The sequence below is a fragment of the Lemur catta genome, chromosome 1, assembly GCF_020740605.2.
Source record: "Lemur catta isolate mLemCat1 chromosome 1, mLemCat1.pri, whole genome shotgun sequence".
NCBI classification, from domain to species: Eukaryota; Metazoa; Chordata; class Mammalia; order Primates; family Lemuridae; genus Lemur; species Lemur catta.
This window is the reverse complement of record NC_059128.1, coordinates 151,542,078-151,558,779: the sequence shown is the minus strand read 5'-3', so window position 1 is coordinate 151,558,779 and position 16,702 is coordinate 151,542,078. Positions and strand designations below refer to the sequence as shown.

The following is a 16,702-nucleotide window of genomic DNA, read 5'->3' as shown; positions in this document are numbered from 1 at the left end:
ATCATAACTTTATACTATTAAGAATTACATTCAACATAAAAGAATTATATTCAACAAAAAAGAATCATGTGTATCAAAGCTACAAAATCCTCACCTTGATATTAATCTGGCAGTAGTATTTAACATTAAGTATGTAAATTTTATTTACTTATTTATTTATTTTTTGAGATAGGGTCTCACTCTATAGCCCTGGTTAAAGTGCAGTGGTATCATCATAACTCCCTGCAACCTCAAACTCCTGGGCTTGAGCAATCCTCCTGCCTTAGCCTCCTAAGTAGCTGTGACAACAGGTGCATACCACCACATCTGGCCAATTTTTCTATTTTTTATAGACACAGGGTCTTGCTCTTGGTCAGGTTGGTCTTAAACTCCTGGCTTTAAGTGATCTTCCCACCTTGGCCTCCCAAAGTGCTAGGATTATAGGCGTGAACCACCATACCTGGCCTAAATTTTTAAATATATCTTACTCATTCATTTAAAAAAATAAAGATTGAATGAAACGCTAAACTAAGAAATATTACAATGAACAAATATCTGACTAATGAATGTTGGTTTATTTGTTGCTCATTTGTTTATGGTTATTCTCAGGGGAAAAAAAAGGTGACTTCTTCAGTCTTACAGTATTTACTTTTTGGTCTTTTTAAGCTTAAGCTGGATTTCAATAGTGTTTACTATGATGCATCTACTATTTAAAATCCACTAGAGAGTTTAGGGGCTGGGCATTGTAGTTCCTTAAAATATATTGAGATTATATAGAAGAGGAAGTGTGAGCCGGGCATGGTGGTACATCCCTGTAGTCCCAGCTCCTCAGATAGTTGAGACAGGAGGATTTCTGGGAGCCCAGAAGTTTGAGGGTGTAGAAAGCGATGATCGTGCCTGTGAATAGTCACTGCACTCCAGCTGGGCAACATAGAGAGACCTCCTCTCTAAAAACAAAACAAAACAAAACTAGGAAAGAAATAAAAAACCTGTGAAAAGCTAGAGGTCCTTTTGTGACTCGCTTGGTTTGGGGAAGATGTAGGGGATGCAGAAAAGACCCTTCAGACTAACACTTGCATGATCTGGAAAACCCAAAGTAGCAGATCACTAGTTAATCAGTGAGCCAACGTAGAGTGAAGACTGTGTCTCGATTTTGTTAGCTTCCATGTGAATGTTCCCTTGAGAACCAACTGCATTATGATTCAATTGGAAACATATGGTGTTGTTAAAAAAAAGAGTTAGCAGTTTTCATCTCAGCATGTAAGCTGCCCTCACATTTTAGGAGAAATACTTTTTTTTTTTTTTTTTTGGTTAGCATAAACAGACATTTTAAGACACTTTATTCAGACTCGTCTTTGAATAAAGGAGTTGCATTGTTAGTGGATTTTCCTCTTGTTTATCCCACTTTATCCAACAGATGCCTATTCCTCTCTCTATATAGAAGGCATTCAGACCAGTTGTAAATATGTTGTTATATAAAAAATTCAAAAATGAGGACACTATGTAGAAATTATTGTTGATTCAAGTTTTAGCACAGGTCTCAATTTGTCAGATTTCTTCCTTTTTGTAAAAAGACATATTGAAATCTTTCTTGCTCTGATTGATTTCAAAGTATTTTATTTGGTTTTCCCCATAGAACATACCACTGACTGATACAATTTAATGCTGAAGACAAAGAAAGTCACTACAAATCCCCAAATGTCTGGGCATCCTTCCAGAATATGCAGGCTATGATATTAACCTATCTAATATCATAGCTACACCCAATGGAAACATTGTGAATAGCAAGAACTTGGTTATAAGTTTCTCATTCTTATCTTGTGGGAGTAAGAAAGACAAAATGATTATGCCAGTTATAGAACTCTTAAGAGAGTTAAATTTCTGCTTCTGAGATTTGTACTCAACATAATAGAGCTAAGTATGTAATATTGATCATCATCAGTACTTGAATTTGCTTATTTATACATCACTTTGGAAGTTAAATAGAGTATAATAAAGGGCTCAAACGCTAACCGAAGACATTTAATCTTTGATACTTAAATTTGATGTGGAATAAAAAGAGGATGTAATATAAGATATGGATATTTTGAAAGCTAAAGTAGTAATATGCCCTCATTGGGTATAATTACTAAGCCATGACAAGTATAATAAAATTTGGGTATATGATGTCTGCCTTTATTGGTCCTCATTGCTTATTTCTTGGGGATAGTTGAAATCTTTCAGAAATCATATCTTAATCCAGTATAGGATATCATTATGAGCCCTGACATCAGATATTGTGGTCATTCTTTTTAAAAAGTGATCAATTTCCTAACCTTTTTCAATACTCTAAAGTACTGAAAAATACTCTAAAGTATTTCAATACTCTAAAGCTTGCCCTTGCTTGTTAATGTACTAAGTAAAACCAGCTGTAAGTAGCCTGACCCACAGACAACTAAAATAGAATTCAAAAAATTTGAAAAAATCCCAGTGTTCTGCCTTATCAAGATTAAGCATCTTTAAATTTAACAGTTTGTGGCTTTATAGAACAGCACATCGGTGGTTTCAAGGCATTGCTTTAGGTCATGTGAATGAGGGACCTGCAGTGATACAATAATGACCTGAGATCCTTGGGCCCTAAGAAAGCTATTGAAAGATTTAGTATTAAATCAACCATCTTCTCATACTACAGCCCTGCTTTTATTCTTACTCTAAGCAAGTACAGAACAATTAGTGCCATATGCACATTGCTTACTTCTCTATGGAAGGATAACTTGGGGAAATGTGTCTGTGTTTGGGCAAATAAGTGCCATTTCAATTTCTGTCACTCTTGACAATAAACGTTACTCTTAAAGGAGAGGCAATGCTAATTATTTTCCCTAGGTGATCATCTAGTGTCCAAATCTCCTATTATGTAATTTCTATAAAAGAACAAGGAAATAAAATCTACTTTGACCTAAAACTTTGACATTGGTCTGAATTTCAAATTCTAGAAACATCATCATTAAGGACATTTACAAGGACGTACAACATTGACCACATTTATGTTGCTGCCCCCATTTTTATTTGAGTCATTATACAAATAATTTGCTCATTAAATATGATCTATGTTGGTATTGGGTTCTAATTCCTGACAGATTATGTGAGTTGGAAGGATATTTTGTAGATATTTTCTTTTAGATTGTGCTTTCTCTCTCTGGGCTTCCCTTTTTTATTCATAAAGGTCTATTTTTTAATGAATACATCATGGATCATTAAGGCCTATTAGTGTGTCCCAGAACTATCTCTATTTACTCTAGATTATAATGTTATCCCCAGACTTTGGTTACCTGGATCAATGAAGCTAGATACATATGCCGAAAATGAAATTATTGAATACTAGTATCTAAGAAGTTAACAAAGATCAAGCATTAGTGTTGCTACTGACAGATGAGAAGGAGAGGCCAAAGGCGTGTGTTAAACAGCGTCGATCATTTGAGTGTTGTAGCCATCAGCAGAAAGAGATCATCCAGTGTTTTCTCCCTCCCCTAGAGGGAAAAGAAAACACAGCGTTCCATAAATGTTGCATGTCCTACATATCGATCTTGATGTTTTCTGGACAAAATGAAGGATCATTAGTTGCTTGCCTGCCTAACCCCAGACATTTCTTTGTCCCGTAATGAATTGCACAGCAATGTTGTGGAGCCCCAAAGCGTTCCATTTTCAAACCTCTGGCAAAAGCAAAGGGTTAGTTCCCAGACACTTCAGGGATCTGTGGGGCATGAACTTGAAAGGCTTGCTTTCAAAGAGCCCCCAGAGCAGAGTGATGCACCATGCGGAAAAGGCTTCCACGTGTAAGGACATGTATTGATGAACAGAACATGCAGGCTGTTTGTAAAAAAATAAATCATGTTTTGCTCTCAAACTAGACTTTTGCCTGTAAGCACATGTTCCTATCAGTGGAGCAGTCTTTCCAGAAGCAAATGGAATAACCTACTTCTGGTATGATTTTCTTACTCTTTAGATAATTGTTTCTAATCCTAATTGAACTCTTTAAGAAACAGGGAAAGTTTGAGGAGAGAGAGAGAGCTCACCACATCTAATTTTAGCAAATCTTGTGACCGACAGAAAGTTGGACAAATAGTTAAGTATTAGAGGAATCATTTTTCCAATAAATAAAATAAAACGTATTTCTTTTTGATGCTTTGACATAGTAAATTTACTGTTATGTTCTTATGTAAATAAAAAATATACATGGTTGTGTATATATATGAATACTTCATGAAAGCATGCAAGGGAAAAAATTACAGTATGATTTTTTTTGAATAAGGAAAAATTTTTGTTTAAATTTAGCATTTCTGTTAGAGTAAAATTTTGACAACATAGTTAAATGCAATTTGTATTAAAAGACATAGTTTAAAAATCTGAATATAAGCAATAGATTCACAAATTTTTATCAGTGGGAAATGTTGCAGAGACTCACAATCTGTGTCTCCTCAGTGGTACCAGTCTATTAAGACCACAGATACGACTATAGTTGAGGAAGAGGTAACAAATAGAAAAATGCTATAGTGTATGCCTTAAGGCTGAAGGTTGCCCACCCCTGGTAGTTTGGTAAAAATATATCTTTATTGTCTGCTCAGGTGAAGCATTGCCCGACTCTAAGTGTTTCATCTTTGTGAAACTAAAATATCATTTGCAGAAAAGACTTTGCGAATCCCCAGTTAGCTCTTACTTTAGATTTCTCATTAGTGAGAGGATTTTTGCAATACTTAGGAGTTACTTTCTGTGAAGCTTCTGATTTTTATTGTTAATGATGCCTTCTAGATTATTTCTACATATCAAACACATAGCTGCTTCATGATGAAACAAACACCTTTATAATATTAGTGAATTTCACAGAGCAGCTGGACACCTTCATGGTCAATGGAGTCCTAGAATTTGCGTGAATTCTATGGAAATTTGTTTGGTCAATCATTTCTTGACCTTTCTATGGAGCCACATCTGATATTGTGAAAGTTACCATGTTATATGTTGATAACTGATTAGATATAGGAGAAAGAAAGCAGGGATTATTATATTTCTAAATCTGAATAATGAGAAGCTAGATAGAGAAGGGTCAAGGAGTCATCTTCAGGAGAATAGAAATAATTGAAATGGGTTTTGTGCCCATTGCTTATCCACTCTGCCCACCTGTGATTTCAGTGGCAGATGACATGGCGGTCTCCGTGCACCCTGGAAGCATCTCACCTCAGGTGTCCACCTCATTTCTTCATTTTTCTACTTCAAGACAAAAATCTGTAAAAGCTTGCTCACACACACACAAGTCTTCTGCAATCTTTAGGGGAGTTATCACCCCCTGGGATGATCCTCAATCAATGGGAATCACTGGATACCACTGAGCCTCTCATCCTTTGGAGGAACAATTCTGAGTCACATTCCATGGGGTTTTTTGAAAAGTTGCCCATAGTGGTAATAAGCTCAGCGAGACACCCTTTATTGGCATTTTTTTTCTTTCATTTTTTTTCAACATATCTGCTTCCTAACATCAAATCCCAATTAAACTATCTTGTCCCAGGCTCTGCTAATGCAAATTAAAATTAAGGTTTCAGTAATTGTGTTGGGGAACTACTTTTTGATTCAAAACTTATAGCTGTAGAGGAAGGTAGACCTAGCTAAAGTGATGAAGTGAATTTCACGATTAATATACTGTTTTTATGACTTTTTTGTTAACAGCAGAGATTACAAACCATAGAGTAGAGTTGATGAGGGTGAATATTAGTGGTAGTAGGCAGGTGTAAGCCAGAGTTTAAACTGAGCAAGAGATGCATGGAGAAGATAGGGATGAGGTGCCAGCAACGGCATGGCTGGCCTCAAAGCAATTGAGAACCTAAAGAGGTGGATGGCTGATGAAAATAGAAAATTTTTAGAGCAGTCAAAATGCCAGCAAAGTGAAGGGGAGGTGCAGGTGTTGAACATTATCATCACAGAGAAGGTTTTGGTCTTGGATAAAGATAGAGTGGTGGACATTGGCAATGAGGTTCATTGGCTGGCTGGCAAAGTGAAGATGATCTTTAGCTGAACAATTGAAGGCTTCTGATTAGAAGGTGGGAAAGTCTTTCAATAATATTTTAGATTTTATTATGTAATCTCACACTTCCCTTGATTTTCTCCTGAAGTTCTAAACTTGGTAGGAACAGGTTAAAAAGTGTGAACAATGGTGAAGTGATTTTTTAAAAATTTATCTGCTTCTGAGTTTTCCAAACCGGGGTCTTTTTCATTTTTGTAGCTTTAAGGGCTGTGTGCTTAGCTCAGTGTAAGTTCTCAGTAAATATTGTTTGGAGTTGTACAATTCCATGGATTGAGTAACCCTCATACTTACATTTGCTTTTAATAAACTTCCTGAGGGTGTGTGAGGGATTCATAGCTCTGGCTAAACAAGCATGCAACCAACTTGGGGAAAACACTGTGGAGAATCCTTAAATTAAAAAAAATGATAAAAATTCTCTCCAGCATATGTATATGTAAATAGAACAGAAAAGAAAGAAGTTTACAAGAATAAGAAACTTCCTTGAGCAAGATTCCAGTTACTTTTTTAAAAGCCTTATTTTTCCAAGACTGCTTTTCAAGGTGTCATGCTGTAGGCCTAATTGTTATTTCTTTAAGGAACTCATTCTTGGACAGTGCAATGCAACGATGAATTCTGCTTTCTGACATGGCAAATGATCTTATCTAATTATATTGAAATAATGTTTCTATCTTGACTTTTTACCACTGAAGCTAGTTAAGCACTATGATTATGCTAACCTTTCACTTCCTTTAGTTCTTTTTCACATAAAAATCTTGAGAATAAACCAAAAAGAATTTCCTGGTCTATGCTTTTGTCCCTTTTGACATAATGTTGTTGCTTCTCCCTGCCTAGAGGAAGTACCACATTAGTTTATTATTCCTTTTATAATGTTATCATATAATATAATCTATAGTTTTTTTTATCAATAGGATATGATTAATACATTTTTTGGCCATACCTTTTCTATAGTTATGTGTAAAGCATCAATGAGTAGTGGCAGAATTTGTCTGGAGTCTAGATTTGGTTCCAGGATCCAATCGTTTAAAGTAGTCATAATTTCATGGGCTAGAGAAAAGGGATGCAGAGATTTTCTGTACATCTCCAAAATCATGAACTATCTTCATTACAATTTCTAAAATAGTAACTCCATTCAGGTCTGCACAAATTTCTGAACCGAAGATTTCACACTAAAATCTTCCAAAATAAATGATAAAACCTTAATTTTATTTCGAAGACCATGTTGGGCTTTGCTTTCTGTCAGCATCACTAATGAGTAGTTAAACCATTTAGTGTCTGTTCCAATGAGTCCTATTAGCAAGCAAAGAGAGTTGAGTGGCTTAAGACCAATTAAGACACAAGCCAGGGAAACCAAACTGAATAATTAAGTGCTTAGTGTATTTCAGAGTCTAGAATTTCATTTAATAGAATTGATTTAAAAACACATTCTGACCAACTTTTAAATTAATGGATAGTATTCTGAATTGCTACTCTCTCCCAGTAACTGTCAAAAAGCCTGTCATACACACAACTCATTATTTATCTAATTTTTTAGAATGAAAAGCCTGAAACACTTAAAATATTTTAAGAAGAATATGAATGAAAACATTCATTAGGCAAGCTCTGAACCAGTCATCATTTGTTTATCTTATTAGCTACTTCCTCTGATCTCTTATGTCTTTAAGCCCTGCATGATGAATCAATTATATGACTATTATTTTAGTCATTTTTCAGTACAAAAAGACAAATCTTTCATAGGAAATTGGCATGCTTATGGCTTTTTCTAGACTTCATGAATTTCAAAGACACATTTGTCCCATTAGATTGTGGGTTTTTCTAGGAAAGGACTTTGATGTTTATCTCTCATTTTCCTTAAACGATTACTTTACAAACTCTTTGAATACAAGGATTGTACCTTGCTGTTTGTTTCAAGCATCTAATCTAATGCCTGACACAGAACAATACTAATGATAATTTGTTAAACAAATAAGTAAATATCTAGTTGTGGTAGGCAGAACAATAGTTCTCCAAAGATCTCTAAGTCCTAATCCCCAGAACCTATAGATATGTTAAGTTAAATGGGAAAAAAGAATTAAGTTTGCAGCTGGAATTAAAGTTGCTAGTAAACTGACCTTAACATACGGAAATTATCATGGATTACCTGGGTGTGCCCAGTGTAATCACAAGCATTCTTAGAAGTGGAGGAGAAAGGCAGAAGAGGAGGTCGGAGTGATGCAATGTGAGAAGGACATGAGCCACCACTGTTGGCCTTGAAATTGGAGGAATACGGACAGCCTTTGGAAGTGAAAAAGGCAAAAATTGAATCGTCCCCTAGATCTTCCAGAAATAAACTCAGCCCTGCTGACACCTTGATTTTAACTCCATGGGATTTGTTTCAGACTTCTGACCTACAGAACTGTAAGATAATAAATCTGTGTGATTTTATGCCTCTGAGTTTTTGATAATTTGTTACAGCAGCAACAGAAACTAATATACTAGTACAGAACTTGTTTTAGCTGAATATCATCCAAACTATTCCTATAGTAAATTATTAAATAGCCTCTGAAGAACTCTCACAGTTTCTCCTAATTTTTAACTTCTTCATGAGTATGATTAAGGAAAAAATTATTCAGTAATACTTATTAAAGCATACCAAGAAAGACTTTTTTTAGGACCATGGCATTAGGTACAGAGACCACTGCAATAAGGTCTTGCAGTGGGGGAGAGAGATTAAGCCCAACTCTAAATATAGCATGGGAAAATGAGAATTTATAGCCAAACAGCAGCAGAGGTATCAGTGGATGGAAAATTACTAACAGGAAACATCAGGGGTAAGAGAAATTCTGGTTAAACTAACCAAACAGGATTCTTGCTGATGACAGGCCAGGGTGTTTGTTCAGGCATCACCTGGGGAATGGTGGAGGATAAGGAACCTGATCAGAAATTGAGGATAATCCGAAACTGAGGATGCAAGATTCTGTCTAAACTGACTTAGCTGAAGTCTTTTGCTAAAACTAGATTTTACAAAAAAGTCCACAGATGGGCCTAGGAAAAGGTTCAGAAGGCTGACTGTTACTCAGGCCAAGCAGAGAATCTTTGTCAGTATCATTTAGTTAGTTTGATTATATGTTGAACAGGAAAATACTATCCTGTTAATTATTTTAACTTCACAGTTTCTCTATACCTTCTCATAAGGATATGTTAGAATTAAAAAACTGTTAAACATCCAAAAAGAGAGCCTTTGGTGGTCCTTATATTTCAGAGCACATTGTTTGGACCTAAAGATATAAAATATTAACTTAAAACATCTGGTACCATATAATATGCCATAAAAGTATACCAATTGCAAATTTAACTGTGTATCTCTTAGGACTCAACCCTAATACTTGCTTTCAATAATGCATATTATTGAAAAATTATTAGGGCTTATAATAACAAAATAGAACTCATCGAGGTTATAATCATCTTTAAGTTTTAGATGATTACGTCTAAGCCATAGATGTTGCCCCCACCCCAGCTCACTGCCCTGTGAAATAGAGTGTCCCAAAGCTCTAAGTGGTTGTTTCATTTGAAAGCTTAGTTTTGAGACACGTAGTACAAATTCAAGGGTGGGAAATATGCATAATTATTATGTATTAACAAAGATAGATAATTCTTATGATTGAAATGATTTTAAAAAAATTTAAGAGAATTTTGAAAAATAGATTTCTCAGCCAAAGATATATTATCCCTGTAGTAAGACTGGAAGGCTTTAAATATGAAAACATCACCATTTTCTCTTGAACTAAGAGTGCAACTTATTTTGGATCAAAGGTTTATATCAAACAATTGCACTAGTTGAGTCACTGAGATGCCCTGAAGAAAAACAGCTCCACAATGTAGGTTGGTTTCTAGCTGTTCGGTATTAGGGCAGATTTTAGTGCTCTCTGGGTGTTTGTCCCTCAGCGATCACCTACATCTGCACTTCTGTCTAGGTGGACTGCCTTGGGCTGCAGGAGCCTGTTTTGCCTATGAGCAATGAGTGTCCTAAGGGCCTGGGAATTTACATACTTCTGCTTGGGGCAGCCCATAAACAATGACTGGCAGGTGTCACTCTCTCAGTTCTTTTGCTGCTGATGAGGACACCCTGTGTGTAACCTATACAGTCTCCACAGCTTCCCTGAAGGATGCAACCCAGTTACACTTTGTGGGTCTCTGCTTAACACCACACCCTTGCTTGGGCCCTTCACTTGACAGTCTCAATTCCCCTTCCCCTACTGGCTTTTCCTGGAAGTACTTCCTAATTATTCACTTTCACAGGCAACCTTGTTTCAAGGTCTGCTTCTGGTGAACTCAAAAGTTTTAAGACAGGTATAAATTCATATAGGCATTAAATTCACTATTCTGTGATCTATTATTTTCATTAATATTTTGAGCTTTAAAATTTCATCTGTAAAACGTACTCTTGAGTAAACAGAAACGTACTCTTGAGTAACAGAAGGTTAGTTAGAGAGAGAACTCAAAAGAGAGTATAAAACTCCTCAAACTCCCTGACTTCACTGGAGGTAGACATACTAGGCACACTCTAAGTAAGGTCGCACTCATTGATATATAACAGGCCTCTTTGTAAAAGACATACAGACATACACCATATTGGTAAGCCTGTGTAACGGTAGATAAAATTGTAATCAGGTCTCCTGTGAGTGAGCAGATCACTGGTTGATAGTAGAATTTAGCTAATCACAATATGTCTTAATAAAGCTCCATTCAAAACAATCAAAATTCTACAAATATATAAGATAATGGAGTTTTGATATAAAAAACTTAACAAAGTACACAAGAGCATTGAAGTCAAATATTAAACCTAGCTTTTACATGCAACCATTTTAAGATGGTATAGTGAATTTGAGACAAATGGTGTTCCAGCGACCCCTGGAGGTACTTGAGATCCTTTCTGGTGGTCTGCAAGGTCAAGAATATTTTTATAATAATATTAATATATTATTTGCCTATTTGCCTTTTTCATTCTGATTCTCTCATGAGTGTAGAGTGGGTTTCCCAGAGGGTACATGATTTGTGATATGGCAAAAGATTGAATGCAGAAACAAATATGAAAACCCACCTGTTTTCTATTAAGCCAGAATTACAAGGCCACTCCTTATTTTTTTTAATAGTTTTTGAAAATAAACATATTATTTATGTTGTTATGTAACGGGTCTATCATTATTATTTTAAAATAGATTAATAAGGAAACATCAAAAAATTTTCAGTTTTATTTTTTAATGATAAATATCGATAAATATAACCTATATAAACAAAAGTCCTTCGGGTCTTCAATCATTTTTAAGAGTTAAAACAGTCCTGAGATAAATATAAAAAACAAACAAATAAACCCTGAAAACTGCTGATATGCAGTTCAAGCCCTTTCATCTTTCTAGAACTAGAAAAGACCAAATAAGAAAGATAATCAGGATAACAGTGAAGTTTAAAATATCCTCTCATTTTTTTTTATCTTATTTTGGGAACCTATGTGTATTCTAGAAAGCTAGTTTAAATGCAGGAATTTAAAAAGGCATTTTAATTGAAGCAGTTATACCACTATTTTTTGTAAACAAGCGTTCAGGTATTTTAATCTATAGTGAGTGTGTTTTTTTTTTTTATCAATGCAGAGACAATGATTATTATTCTGAACATTTGCATCATCATTTTATTAGCAAATAGCATACTGTTTGACAGAATATTTGAATGTTTTATTAAAAGCATGTGTTTAAATAGCATATGCAGTATACTGGAATTGTAGGAATTGGACTGTGTGAATTTGTGAGTGCATGTGTGAGTCTGCCAGAACTTAGGGAGAGTTTAAGACTAATATCAAGAGCCAGAAAGCTAACCGCAGATATGACATGCAAGTTATGTTATCATTGTAAGAACTGTTCTGTGTTGCCTCTTTTGGTTGCTGCTAATTTCATATAGTGTTCATTTTACGGCTGGGCTTCACCACTGAGTGCTGTTCACCATGTGGGATACATCTTAAGTATGAGCTTCTAGGTTGGCCAATTGTAGTAAATGGTAATAGTAATATTAATAATAATATTTATTTATTTATTTATTTTTCCCTTTACTTGCTATGTTAGTAAAATAATAATAATTTAAATAATTTAAATAATTAAATAATAATCTAAATAATAACATGTAACAAAGTGAACACTGTTTGCTATTCATGTTCACATAAATTTTTTTTTTCCAGAAATGGTAAAGTCTCCGATGGTAGAGTCACATAAGCATGATTTCTTTAAGCTTATTTCATCTTAACCTAATTTGAAAGATCTTTAAGGAAAGTAATTCTCTAATTATTCTTAGTAACTGGTTATAATTTTAACAGAATTAATCCATGTAATAGATGAAAGAATTTAAGAGAAATTTATCCTGTAATTTATTTTGAAAGGACACAATTTAATATTTGTTTACATCCTTTGACAACTTCTTCATTTCTCTCATGCCAAAGACAAGTGTTTTGCATCTTTGCTGCACCTATATGATGTTAAAGAAAAGAGCAACATCCATCCAGCTTATGATATGCTTTCTATGAGAACCTCATGGCTGGAATCCTCTTTTCCCTCTGTAAATTTAATGGTTGGGAGAACATATATTAATACTACAGAGAAGACCATCTTTGCATTTGCTTTGAGTTTTCATACTGTCTCTTCTTTGCTTTTAAATTTGGGCAAGTTATTTAGCCTCTTGCATGATTCCTCATGGAACCTAATGATTCCATCAGATGTTAATAATATCTCCTTTACAAAAGTGTTGCTAGAATTAACTGAGAGATGTTATACAGCTCCACAAGGAGTTATGGCAACAAATGGTAGATAGTATTAGTAGCATTATTAGTAGCACTTATTAGCATCATGACAATCATTTCATCAATATCCACTTTCTAGGCTGGAAATATAATTTAACTGTTGAAGTCTACGAACTACATCATTGATGAGCATTATCTGGTACATGGGCTATGTAAGATATACCTCCTTTATAAGTAGGTAAAGACTATTCTTCCATTTTGGGCCTTATGCACAGTTGCTGTATCTCATTCAAGAATGGTATCCAATAAATTCTAAGTGGCAATGTTGGAGCTTGACAGTTTGGGGGTATGATTGGAAAGAGTATAGTATAGCATCAGCTAAATATTTACTTGGAATTTGCTCTGGTGACCCCCAGATTCTATAAACACTGTCATATTTTTTTTTAGGACCAGGCTGGCTATGTTAATGCAGAGTGTCACTAATTTAGGTAAAATTACAAAAATTTGTATGATCCCAAACTTCATGTAATGGTTTCTCAGTATATCTTTGCATCTCTGGTTAATAGGGCCTAGAATCCCTTTCTTCTACCTTCATTTCCCAGATACAGAATCCCCTTCTTCTACCGTCATTTCTGATCAAATATAAATGCAACACTTTTCATGCAAATTTTCCTGATTTCCAGCTCATCTTCCCTTAACTCTCACTACACTGCACTGAATTATTTTCTCTTATATTAGGTGTCTATTTGTAATATGTAATCTCATTTAACAACTGCTGTATACTTACCTTATCCCACTGGATGGCAGAATTATACCTTTTTTATCTTTGTATTTCCTCTAACACCTAGCATTGGAACATAGGATGCTTAATATAGACACATTGAATTGAATTAAAAATAGTTGAGCATATTATTGTAGTGTGATTTTCTAATACTGTCTTAATTCTCTCTTAATAATGCACTTGATTAGTAAATGATTGTAGAATGAATGCAGAAATCTTCAACTGTGATGGTTCCAACGTTCAAAAGCACAAGAATCCTTTTCATTTTCATAAAGGTTAAATTATCTTTCCATTCTTCTTTCTACTTACCATTGCTGCTTTCTCCAGATTGAGTTTTAAAAAAAGCAATGGCCTATGGAAATTAGAAGAAACAAAAGGAATATAAAATAAATGTGTTGGAACACCAAACATTCTGTTGGTTGTTACAATTAATTCTACAGCTGGTAATGAGACATATTTTTTTCTAATTAAAATCATTTGAAAACACAGCTATAGTCTTCTCAAAGGTTTCTCTTCTCCCAAAGTTTCCTGCAGGTTCTGTCCTTGCAGGGTATTAGGGTTGGAGTGCCCTGTGCCATCAGCAAGATGGATTCATTAACCTTTACATTGATTTGAAGTGTCGTTCGAATAAATATTTATACCCTTTTCCCCTGATAGCTTAATGAAGTCTTTTATCAATAGCATCGAGATCTTCTCCCCTTGACTTTTGCCACCAGTTCATTCAGAAATTTTTTATCAATCTGTTTTATTTACATTGTTAATCCTCTTACTGCCTCAGGTTTGGCACAGAAACATATTAGTCCTGTATTCAATAGAATTATTTTACAGTCTTTCGGCTTCTGCAGAAAAGATAATTTCTGTCTATGGGTTTCCTTTTTTAACTTCAGGATTTAAGCATTTCCTACCTTATGCATATTCGTCTTTCTGTCTTTTGTCTGCCTATAGAGTATTTCTCTTGTTATTATTTCTATGTGATTACTTCAAGTTCACTTTTTCACACCAGTATCTCCTAAAAAATATAAGAGAAAATTTTCTGATCTCCTGTCCCCAATCTTATCAATAAATATATATATATATATATTTTTTTTTTTGCAAAGGGGGTTGGGGAATTACTATGTGGCAAACATTGTACTTAGTGCCTTGTAATGTTTTTAATTTATTTCTCTAAACAGCCTTTTAAACCAGTGCACTGTTCCATTTTGCTGACAAGGAGGCTGGGGTTTTCAGAATGTATATAAATTGCTCCGACTCAGACATAGTAGTAATGTCAGTAGTAGATGGGCTAATTGATCCCAGGATTTGGCTCTGCCACTTATTAAATGTGTGAACTTGGGCGAGTTACTTCACCTCTCTGTTTCTCAGTTTCTTTATTGATAAAATGGGGATAACCATAGTCCCTTTCTGTACGGATATTGTGAGGGTGGCTGTGGATTAAATAAGTTAAACTACGTAGAGCTTTTGGGATGTTTCTGGTAAATACTAAGTGCTACTTACATGTTAACTTTATATTGGTATGAGATAAGGTCTTTTCTTTGATGGAGAGGAGATAAACTATAGGAGAAGAAATCAGTAAGAAATCCAGTGGCCCTTCCCTCCATTCCCAAACTTGGAGGACCAACTTTCTTCCCTATTTGCTAAATAGAATGAATATTAATATTCATTATTGGGTTAAATATTTCAATCCTTTAATCTGACCAAAGCCTTCGTCCTTGAGATTCAGCTCCATACTTCAACACTCATTCTAGTTTTCAGAAGAATAGAAATACTTGGCCATCACTTTCAGAAAACCATGTGCTTGGTTTTTATACTTGTGTTTAATAAGTGGTTCTTTTTTTTAGAGGAAACGTAACCTATTTATAGAAACTTCCTTTAGCGAAACAATTCTTTCTTTGAAAACTAAGCTGTAGAATTATGTTCTGCATATAACTGTTGTGAATTGCTTATAGAGTTCAAGAGCTAGGTCCAGAAGAAAAGGCACATCATTTAAAAAGCCCCCATTAGTAGAATAGACAGACCTATTTTTTCTTCATCTGTATGGTATCCTTTCTCTCTCTATGCCAAAGAAGCTGTGGAAACTGAGTGGCTGTAAAGTGCCACTTAGAAAAACAATTGCCACAGGTACCTAATGCAAAAGACCTGGACAGAGTTCCTTCTGTGGTTACAAAGAAGCTGAAAATCCCACAGTCATAAAGAAGAGTAACATCTACTGAGATTAAAACAATCCCGGGGATCCTAGATTAAGATCAAAAAATAAATAAATAAATGAAATAAAGTCTCAGTGACATAGAAGAAGATCCAGTAGTTCAGTGATTGAAGGCACATAAAGACAGTATATTTTAGAGCCTAGACTCTCTTATGATATTTCAATGTCCTTTACACTTGTAGATGCTTGAATTAGTTTTTTCTTCATTGATTAAACAAATATCTTTGAGTACCAGGTAGACACAAGAATCAGTTTTCAGCGTAATGAATAAAAACAGTGTAATTTGATCTGATCTTATTGGTTTAACTGTATGCTTTTTATATTAAGGATATTTAACAATTGTCTATGGCATTTGTCCCACACATTTTTTCCTCATTTGCCATTTAACTTTTATTTCTATTTCTTTAAAGTAATAGTTAAATTTTTATGTGGAATAATCTTTTCCATTATACCTTTTTTAAGAATCACTTTAACTGCAAGAGGTTTCATTAACATTAACTTCTCTTTTACTTTTTCTCTACATTTAACTCTATAATATATTTAGTATCAAATAAATGTCTAAACTAATTATTATCCCCCAAAACTAATATCTTAGCCACACTTAAAAGTTAATCCATTCCTTTCATACTGTTTGATATCACCTTTTTCCTACAAGAAATATTTATACTAGTTACTTACCTGTAATATGTGTGCTTGCTTTGTGCAAGAATAATCCCAGTATATTTACAAATCATTATAATATATCTTATCTCAGAGAATGAGTCCCTGCTCTAAATTTTCCTTGCCAATTGATATCTTTTTATTTTTTAGCTCTTCTGGCTTTTGCTATTTCCACTTTCCAGATCTACTTCAAAAATAATTTCATCACATTTTCAACAAAATATAAATGACATATTATGAGAGTACTATATCAAGATACAGAATAGTTCCTAA

General features: G+C 34.4%; 1 protein-coding gene across 10 annotated transcripts in view; it reads left to right on the top strand.

Moving 5' to 3' along the window:
- Nucleotides 1–16,702, top strand: part of RBMS3 (RNA binding motif single stranded interacting protein 3) — a 665,694-nt gene that overhangs the window by 420,992 nt on the left and 228,000 nt on the right. The window lies entirely within an intron of this gene.